At 48.2% G+C, this 7,402-nt stretch overlaps 1 pseudogene; it reads right to left on the bottom strand.

Moving 5' to 3' along the window:
• Window positions 1-2,999: 2,999 nt before the first annotated feature.
• LOC147983278 (uncharacterized) lies at window positions 3,000-4,751 on the bottom strand (annotated as a pseudogene).
• Window positions 4,752-7,402: the final 2,651 nt, after the last annotated feature.

Below are 7,402 nucleotides of genomic sequence, written 5' to 3'. Positions count from 1 at the left end.
GGCCTGTTCTCCACCACCTTGAATTCACCAATGCGTCAAACTTTCATGTACATTGGACTTGAGTTTATCCCATGAGTACCGCTGCTACTTCAAAGACTCCATATGACTCCACCCGCAACTTCTAGTCCCTCCTTTTCTTGACCACGGTCAACACTCGAGCAAAATTAAGTTCCTTGTTACTCTAGTTTGTGCTCCCAACTTCCAGAGTATCAGTCCAACGCCATCACACACTGATCACTGACCTGCGTGAAAGTGAACAACTCACATATTGGGTGTCACACATAAGAGTTACCTGAACTCAACATCACCGCTCCTTTCTTGACCGCCTGTCTGAAACTTGAAGGAATTTCATCATTGCTTGTAGTCACCCCGAGTCAAATTCGCAGTTGTCTCACCACATGTATAACCACCAGAGCCCTGGCCCGTCTCCATCTCCCGTGCATACCGCACGCCTCGCCGCTATTATCGTGTCGAGCCTCCGCTGTCCTGGTCGAGTCTCAAGGGTCGCAAAACCACACCACTCAACCCCCACTGCAGAGTACCACCGATCATCACCGATCGATGACGAGTTTCACGCATCCATCAGACCACTGGGCTTCAGTCCGAACTACGTGTCCCTCGCTTTTTCTGCTGAATAGGCTTCGACTCTCTGTGCACTTACGCCGCAACCCCTCAATCAGCACCGAGTGAAGTCCTACAGACTCCAGCTCCGACTTCAACATGACTTCATGGTAGATAATCAGTCCACCCTTGCGCCTCATCGACTTCAAGCTCCGTGTATACACCACCTTGAATCAATCCCGCTTCATAGTCTTGTCGAAGCCGCACAAGCCCTCGGGCCTGCGCACCATGTGTTTCCACGCCCAGAAGTCGGTCACCATCAGCATCATGCACCTATGTCGCTGTCGCCGATCCCACCACCGTCTTCTATACCAACCGACTTGTGTCAATCCATCAGACTGACAAGTCTGACCCAGCCGAAAAATATCCAACTGCAATCATGCTCCACCCTGCGTCGTGTCTGTCTGCACATCTGTGCATGTCTTAGACGCCATGTGTATGCATGATCCTGTATGACGCACTTATCCACGCGCCTCCGCAGCCTGTCCACGTGTTTCAAGCCATCTCAGCAAACCGACCCAGAAAAAAAACTTCCATGCAAACTGCACAAATCTTCTTTTTTCCTGTCACTAATTGCTTGTTGCTTCTCCGTGCACCTGATAGCAGAAAAATAGATCGAACTTTTTTCTTTTTGAAGGAAATAGATCGAACTTGATCCAACCAAAACTGCTCTTGTACACACACGTGATCCTGGCCGCTCTTTTTTTCCCAACAAACCAATCTCGTGCTCCGCTCGTATCCTTTGTCCGAGACTCCCTCCATAGTGCAAGCAGCTGCCTGCATCGGCCACTCTAATCCACCACGGCTACACAAGGACCTAGGCCTGCAAGAACGCATTACCAGCCCCATTGGGCCAGCCTGCCACGTGCTAGGCCGTTGCCCACGAGCAACCTTGGTCACACGCAACCGAACTCGTCGAGTCGGACAAGCAAGGACTCCTACTACCGCACAAATTCAGCGAGATCCGGCTGGAACAGCTTCCGTACGAACAATTCCTCCTGACTGCTAAACGAACGTAGCAACTCGCCGACACCATCGATTTTCCGATCGGTGCACCCGACCATCGATTTGACGAATTCTTCCACTCCACTTCTTCCTCTAGATCAACATCCGCACCTTAAATCAAACCTTGCTCTGATACCACTTGTTAGAATAATTCTGAGGCATACCATTGATCGTCCGAGGACCAAGCAATCACACCTGCATGACATCGAGATTTGTTAACGAGGTTCACCATCATGGCTACATCCCCGGGGCTTGACTACGGGCGCTCCTCCCCATGACACCGTCACAATACCGCACACCGGCCACCCGGGCGCCGGCACACACCGCCGGCTCCCCCTTGCGTGCCAGTGCTATTATGTTGGCATAGGTTACATCGTGTGTCTAGCCCCGCTATATATGAGAGGCCTAGGATACAAGTGTCCTATTAGGACACAACTCCACATTCTATCTAAACACAATACAACTACAAGTCCAACTGTAACCTACCTTGTACACTATATTCGACACAACTCCAACAAACTATACAAAGCAGGAAGTGTAGACATGAAAATAAGATATATATTTATATATATATATATATATATATATATATATATCCATAACGTGCCTAGCAAGTTAGAATTGTCCATCATTGATAAGAACATTAACAACAAAAGTGACCTACAAACATAACATATTTCGATTATCCAAAATTAATTCAGATGTATTGAATGATAAAGAAGGGTATGAAAGTCATACCGTCAACGGAGAATTGTGTATTTAAGCAAGGTAATTGCTTCTGATTTCTTCCATGGCAAGATTAATGTAATCCTACTAAGAACAAGGAGGAACATGAGTTGCCTTCAGTGGATGGCACCATTGTATTCTTCAAAGGGATTTTGACACAATCTGCTAAAGAAAATCAAACCAATTAAAGGTAAATTTGCAACTTCAAGTATTATTTTGTGATCTCGGGCGTACCTTGTAATACTCTTTGACTAGCAGTATCTCTTATCGTGGCAGCAGATCATGGAGCAATTGTCCGGGAAAACCTTCTCCCGAGTGCCGACCAAGCCATGGCTTCCGCAGACGACTACTACCGCTGACTGAAGCGTGTGGTGGCCAATGTGGATGGTGATGGTAAGACGGGGCAGATAAGTGAAGCGACGGATCGGGTGAAATAGGTAAGCGAAGCGACGGGTGTACAAAGAGTAGGATAGGAGGACATCAGTTACTTATGGAGATCGTGGGAAGATGAAGTGAAGAGTCAATCATCAATGACATGCAACAGAAGGGTTTCTTTGCTTTTTAGTTGAACCGTTTAATTGATAAGAGGAAAGTGTGGGCCATCTAGTTAGTGTCAGCAAGCTAAAAACTACTGAAGAACAATGTGATTACATCACCTCCACACCGAGAAGTTTAGTCAAAATCAGTGAAGTAAATGTGGCTCTGTTAACCTGGGGAAGACGTGGATAAACCGATTTCCCGACCAACGATGAAAAACAGTGGAGCAGAACTACAGCGCCGATGGCCAAAGGGTAGAGTAGAGCAACAACACCGATGGCCAAATGGTGGACGACCTGCATCCCAACTGCACCTGGAGGCTTGGAGCAGAGTAGGGGGTGCGCCCAACAAGATAGTGATGTTCCTCAATGACCTGGGGCAGCAGCAACGGGACTGCGCCTTGTCCGCGTCCCAACGCCCAGGAGACGTCGTACCGGCGGCCTCCGGCCGGCTGAAGCAGATGCCAGACAGCGGGCAGCGCACAGTGGTGGACGGGCGGTGCAAGCAAGCGAGTAGGCCTAGAGGTGGCGGCAGGACTCGATCTGGCAAAGGAGTAGGCGGTGGAGGCGCGGGGCGGCCATGGCGCGGTGAGCACTGGTACTGGGCTAGAAGTGGGTGGGATCGGCTGGCAGTCGTGCGGGATGCGGCGCAGGAGGAGGCGGTGCAGGCGGTCCGACGAAGGAGGAGTGCGGTGCGGCCATGGCGCGGTGTGCACCGCCGCTGGTCTTGAGGTGGGTGGGATCCGATCTGTGTGGGAGGACCGGCGGCCGTGCTGTCTGCGGTTGAGGGAAAAAGCGGGTCTTTTTTGTCGTGGTGACGTGGCAAATCCCTGACGTGGGCAGTGTGCATGATGAGAGAATAAAGAGAAGTGGGGAGAAACTTCTTAAAAATGGTAGATAAGGGTTTGGTAGAGTTCCGGCTGGCTAAAATAGCTTCGATTGTAGCCTCTCTGTTGGAGTGGCTTGTGTAGTGGAGTTGAAGTCCTTTTGATAAATGTTTAGGAAAATAGCTTCTCCTGTCTTCTATGAATGAATGAAAGAGATAAAATTTCAATTGTTCCCTTGTTTGTTTTACATTTGTTTCAATTTATGATGTTATGATTTCATATAAAAAAGCTAATAATAAAACTATAGATTAACCAACGATTCATGGGTTATTATGTAGTCAATAATATATGTACCTTTTTTTCTTTTCTTCTATATTTTCATCCTCATCCTTCCACCGTTGTTATCCTTGCGCCAGCACACTCTGGCCTTGCCCGACGCTTCCCTCCGTGCACGCCTTTCTGCTCCGTTCTGCCTACGTCCTGTCGACATAGAGTGAAAAGCCGGACCGGAGATTGAACTGGTCATGCTACTATTTCATCGACGCAACCACTAGTTCACTAGTCAAACAAGTGGTTCATCGTTGTCAATATAATACATATTTCTCATAATTTCAATGAGTAATATGCAAGTTTTATTGCCAAAACATATCTGATGGAATCACATAGAAATAACATAATAGTCTATTATCGAAAGTTCCAAAATCAATATCCAAACATCAAACTGTTCACTGAAAAAATGGTCAACTGGTTCATCAGTTTGACACAAAACCAGCTGGTTCGATCAGTTCACACCAGTCCAATTGCATGAGCAATCTTTTGATTGAACTGAACCAGTCTGGTCACCGGTTCACGGTTTTTTAGTTCAATCAGTGAACCGGTTTGGTTTTTTGTTCTATGCCTACCGAGCTACTCCACCGCGCTGCTCAATCCCTCCAGACCCGCACCGCGTCCGCCTCACCCCGGCTGACACTCCCCACTCCTACCTTTCTTGCTTTCCCGCGCCACCAACACCCTCCAGCCGCGCCTGCTCCACCATGCTGTCAGCGCCTCCGAGCCCGCATGCTCCCCTGTGCCCTCCGGCCCCGCACAGAAGGGAAAATCAGGATTTCGGCACCGCAGCTGAGATAAAATCGCAGGAGCCAGTGTTTTTGGCTCCCGTTCCACTGATTTTCTCCAGAGAGCAGATATAGTGGGGCTTCCATGATGGCGCTATTTTGCTCAAGCCCTTTGGTAGGGCTTCACCAGGAGTCGGTTGGGAAGCCCTACCAAAGTCGGCCTAAAAGCTGCCTCTTCTAATCTTTTTTGGCGCTCATTATTGACACCTTTTTATGTCATTCAAGTGGTGTTTTTGGACTAATTCTTATTCTAACCCACCACTTGGCGCATGAAATAACCCATTATTGCATATGTGTTGTAGTTTGGACCATATTCTGTTTTGACAGGAAATACGACGTAGTCAGAGGGTTTTCATGAAGAGCTTAATAGATAATTGGAGGACGGTCATCATGAAGGGCCTACACGTGAAAGAGTAGGACCGGATGGGCGAGAAAGGGCCTAGGCCGGTCGGCCTAGGACCTTATAGGAGATTAGTCTGGCCTATTCCAAGGCCTGTTAAAGCTTCCCTTTTCGTTGGCATGAAGTAAACGATGCATCTAGCATTTTTGCACCGACCATTCATCTAGATCTGCCACCCACGAAGTTCTATAAAAACATCTTGAAGGACCACATCTAAGGAGATGAGGGGAAGAGAGGAAATATGACGCATACACCATCCACCATTGCCACAAGGTTGAAAACGGAGAAAAGATTGGATCTACAGGAGGCCACCCAAGGCAGAGCTTGGGAGGAGGAGAAAACTCCCCAAGCCGAGCTCAGGCCGGTCGGCCTAGGGCTCTCCTGCCGCCATTCGTGTCATGAGGTCCACCTGATCTATAGAGCATCTTTTACCCCCTTTTTGCATCAACATATGTATGATTATGGGATAAAGTCTCTGTTTTTCATTGGGGTTGTATGGAGATCTTGATTTGTAATCTCCCAACCTTTTTTTGAAGATCTATTTGTTATCATTCTCATATTAATGATGCTCTTTCATGTAATGGCTGGGCAGCACTACTTTGAGTTGCTTTGTTGCTTACGTAGAAGAATCATCATGTCGTATTTCCATTGTCCAATAGATAATTATCCTTGCATAGTGACGGTATGCAAGTGGGGATGTGTTGGGCATGGTTCACGTTCATTCATGATAACGCTTAGGTCTCTAGTTTGTACACTCTTGGCGATTGCATTTATAAGCGTTCCTAGATCCATCTGCTTTGATCTAGACTGCTTAGAGCATCTTCAATAGAAGCCCAAAAAACTGGCGTGCTAAAATAATTTTAGAGCGCCATTTTAGTAATGTTAGCACGCCGTGGCCAATTCAGTCCAGCAGAGGCTCAAAAATATAGCGGACAGCGGGCAACAGTCCAACAGACCCACTAAAAATATAAAGCGCAACAAATATATCTACAACAAACAGGTCCCTAAACATTTACAAATAAGTCCATCTAACCAAAACAAAAATGCAATTAGGTCCCCAATTGTTGGAGCAAGCTACCTTGCTGAGCTTGCAAATCATCTTCTGCCAGCCACTGCACGCGAGCTAGCTTCATGTGATCGTTGGAATCGCAAACGCGAGCTTGCTAGCTTTAGCTTCCCTTAATCGTTGGAGCAAGCTAGCCTGCAATCGATTGTAATCGCAAGCTCCGCACGCACCGCTCGCCTCCGGCCACTGCATGCGCTCCCGGATGGCGAGCTCGAGGCGGCGAGCTACAGGAAGGTGGCGACCTGCAGGAAGGCAGCAAGCAGAAGGCAACAACGGCTCCCGGCCGGCACGCGCTCCGGGCCAGCGAACTCGAGGTGGCGAGCTGCAGCCGGTGAGCAGAAGGGCAGCGTCGGCTTCACCCCGTGCAGGGACGAGCAGAGAAGAGCACGCAGAGAAATGGCGGCAGCCGGCAGCGGCGAGCTGCAGGGAATGGCTGCAGCGGCGAGCTCGAAGCGGGACGAGCAGACACTAGGAGAAAAAGGGTCAAACGTGAAGCACATTAGTGCCGGTTTGAATTAGAGCCGGCACTAATGTGTACATTAGTGCCGGTTCGTGGCGGCGATCAATAGTACCGGTTCGTGGCGAACCTTTAGTACCGGTTCATGCCACGAACCGGTACTAAAGAGGCTGTGTCAGCCTGCGGTCAGGCTATGGCCCCACCATCACCATTCAGTGCCGGTTCGTACCACGAACCGGTACTAACGAGGTTATGACAAGCTGTTTTTAGTCCCACCTCGTCAAGAGAGAGGCAGTATGAGCGGTTTATAAGCCGTGAGTGCACAGACAATGACGAAGAGTTGCAATGCTCACCTACACGTTGATTAGCTTCAAGCCTTGCGGAATAGCATAGATTGCACTGAGCTATGTGCAGTGCAGTCTATACTATTCCGAATGGCTTGAAGCAAATTAACCATCATTGCACCTCTTTTTTATTTTTAATAACTTATTTAAACTCCGGACTTCTTTTGTGTTCAGTATGCAGCATTTAAAGCGACGTCATCAATTTCCAACATGTTCTGACATCATTTGTTGTTTTTCGGTCATTTACCTAATTGTTTAGAGAGCTAAATGACCGTGAAATTGAAAATCACTACAAAATGAATCCT

Source organism: Triticum urartu, chromosome 2A (assembly GCF_056163025.1).
Source record: "Triticum urartu cultivar PI428250 chromosome 2A, HENAU_Tu73, whole genome shotgun sequence".
Classification (NCBI taxonomy): Eukaryota; Viridiplantae; Streptophyta; class Magnoliopsida; order Poales; family Poaceae; genus Triticum; species Triticum urartu.
Note: the sequence above shows the minus strand (reverse complement) of the source record. Positions and strands in the feature narration are given on the sequence as shown.